The sequence below is a fragment of the Otolemur garnettii genome, unplaced genomic scaffold, assembly GCF_000181295.1.
Source record: "Otolemur garnettii isolate 467f Iridium unplaced genomic scaffold, OtoGar3 scaffold00013, whole genome shotgun sequence".
Classification (NCBI taxonomy): domain Eukaryota; kingdom Metazoa; phylum Chordata; class Mammalia; order Primates; family Galagidae; genus Otolemur; species Otolemur garnettii.
This window is the reverse complement of record NW_003852408.1, coordinates 18,837,399-18,840,525: the sequence shown is the minus strand read 5'-3', so window position 1 is coordinate 18,840,525 and position 3,127 is coordinate 18,837,399. Positions and strand designations below refer to the sequence as shown.

The following is a 3,127-nucleotide window of genomic DNA, read 5'->3' as shown; positions in this document are numbered from 1 at the left end:
CTCTATATCCTGAAAAAAGTGAATGATATTTAAAAATAAAATTAGGAGTTACTTCAAAATGTAGATGTTCACCAACGTGGTAAATATGTTTGTTTTGCTTCTTGAAATTGATGATTCTTCATTGTCACATCATCTCTTTTTCATCATTCAAACATGCATGTGATGCTGCTGGTATGCACTATTATTAGTTTCCATACTTTTTTTGATTAAAGTATGTCTATAGCTTTTTCAATATTAGTTACATCAAATATAATTTTACTTCAATATTATACTTGAACATGATGTCTGAACATGAATTATAAGATAGTTTGGGCGCTTGAAACATGAAAAGCAATATTAATTTTTCTCCAAATATTAACAGTTTTAGGCAGAATATTTCATCTTTTAAAAATTCTGTCCCTAACGTAACATGATCTCCAACTATGTACTTAGTTACATAGATAGGTAAAACTTACACATAAATGCTACTTAAAATATTTGTGGACTTCTTATAAAGGCTTAGTATGTTGTGTAGAAGGATGTCTATCTTTTTTAATAGTGACAAGCCATAGAACTGCTCTGAAAAAAACACATTAAGGTAGTTAGTATTATTTCAGATTTGATAATGAAATGGCCCCAAAGTGAGATTAACGTAATGAATGGAGTAATGAAAATGGGAGAAAAAACTGCTGAGAAATTATCTGACGGCATCCAATTCAAAAGATTGTGGTCTTGAAAATTTCTGTGTTAAGCTAGATAAACCTTATCTGTATTCTCAAAGAGCTTACAGTTTAGACGGAATGAGAGCAGTGTAAGGATCACTTGTAAAACAGTGTGATGTGTTATGAAGTTAAAGAAGAGGAATATGTAACACACACAAAGGGAGCAAAGGAAGACTTCTTGAAGGAAGTGGCACGGGGATAAGAACGTGATGGTAAATATTAGCCAAGTAAAGAAACATGGGGTGGAATAGTTGGTAGGAAAGATCAGAGGCAAGAGGGCAAGACTCATAAATAGGAAACTGTGTACACTCCAACAAGGCTGAGAGCAAGAGCAGGTGAAATAGACAAGTTGTGCAATACAGGGCTCATTCAACTTCTAAGAAATCTGAATTTTATCCTAAAGAAATAAGAATTGAATGGGTTAAACAGAAAACTGGCCTAAATATATTCATTTAGCAAGAAGGTTTAGGAGGTTGTTGCCATAGAGATTATGATGGCATGAACTAGTAGAGTAGCAGTGAAAACAGAGTGGATGGAATGGAGAGAAATTTTAGAAACCACAGTTGCTAGGGCTTTGTGATTATTAGGCATAAGAAAATGATAAAGAGAAAGAAGCACGAAGTCCAGGTTTTTGGCCTGGGAAACTTAGATAGAAAAGATGATGAATTTAGTGTGGGGAGAACTATGAGTAATAGTCATGTCCAGTAAGCACTTAGATATAATATCAAACTCAGGAGGGAGAACTGGGCTTGCAATGGAGATAAGAGAGTCATCAGTTGGCAGAAACAACTGCTAAAGCCATGGGAATAGATCTCATCACCCAGGCACAGGTACAGTGTGTGTGTGTGTGGGGGCAGACACAGAATACCAGGATTTTTATGCCTACCCACACATCAAGGCAAGAAGGATTCTTGTTTAGAGTGCCCTGAGCCTTGCTCTTCATGGAATGAGGAATCTGTATGGCCAAGGAACGTGCTGACCTGGAGCTCCCCAGACAGCTCCCTGGAAACCCTGGATCCCAGAATTCCTGCCCATATGGCTCTGAGTCTGCTTCCAGGGTCTGTGCAGTCCTCCTTGTAGGGTCTATCTCCTTAGTACCCACCATGCTGCTGATAAGTCACACTGAGGCCTGAGGCATGGGCCACGTGTGGAGAGCAATGCAATAAGAACAGGCATGATAGCCTGCGGTGGTTACGCACATGCGTAAGGCCTCTTCGGTAATAATGGGCAGACCAGGAGTGGGTGTAAGAGAGGAGCCTGCTCAAAGCCAGGGGGGTGCTTTTACTTATGCTGCCAAGGTCTGGTGTCGAGCTACAAGGAATCTGAAAATTCCTATTTATTTGGACTTAACCTTCCAAGCTAGGAGGATAGAATGTAAGTTTTTCAGATAGATGTAGAAAATGAAAGTGTTTAGGCACATGAATGGGGAGCCTCTGTTTGTACTTTGCTCCATGTTCATAGCTGTTAGGAGTAAGTCCATAAATAAGACTGGGAAAGAGCAGTCAGAGAAGCTGGAAGCAAGGCAAGAGAGATCAATGTCATAGAAACCAAGGAAGAAGTGTTTCTAAACGAACCATTTGTAGTGGCAAACGCTCTCTAGGAGTTGTGTAAGATACTGTATTAAAAGGGTCCACTGAATTTGGCACCGTGGAAGCTAGTAGTGACCTCAATGAGAATGATTTCAATGGAGTGTGGGGAAGAAAGCCAGGTTACGTGGACTGGGAAATGAGCAGAGAGAAAGAAACATAGAAAGCAAGCACAGAGAACTCTTTCAACAGTCCCATGGCTGAAGATAAGGAGAATATAGGTGGCAGCTAAAAGGAGATTGGGATTTAAGAGAATTTATTTTTTAACTAAGAGAGTTTATCACATTTAATGTTGGTAGGAAAATGCCAATAGAGAAGAGAGGTTAAAAATGTATGTCAGAAAGGGGAAAAATAATAGTATGAAGTACTTGGGAGAGCAGGATAGGAGAATTCCATGGGACAAGAGGAAGAACTAATGAGAAAGAGGAGTCCTTCCACCACTGGAGTAAAAAGTAAGTGTTCACGGGGACGCACACACTTCTGTAGGACTGGCTGTGTTACACTGGGATCATTTCAACTGATTTTATTCCCTATGAATATAGACAGATGATCACCAAGGAGGGAAATGCCAGGTTTGCAGAGAGTAGAGAAAGACTGAAATGGCCATGGTGGAGAACAGGAGAGAAGATGGTTCAAGGATGGAGGACCAACTGATATTTGATAATTCATTTATCTACAGTGACACCAACTAATGAAGGTGTGAAGAGCTGAGAAGTGAACAAAGAAAAGATGCTCAATGTGCTTTATGAGACAGGGGTGTCATTAAGAGAAGGTGATGGCTTGGCGCCTGTGGCTCAAGTGGCTAAGGCGCCAGCCATATACACCTAAGGTGGCAGGTTC

General features: G+C 39.9%; 1 protein-coding gene across 4 annotated transcripts in view; it reads right to left on the bottom strand.

The window, feature by feature from the left end:
• Positions 1 to 3,127, bottom strand: part of IKZF2 (IKAROS family zinc finger 2) — a 154,256-nt gene that overhangs the window by 9,218 nt on the left and 141,911 nt on the right. The gene's annotated exons all lie outside the window — the stretch shown is intronic.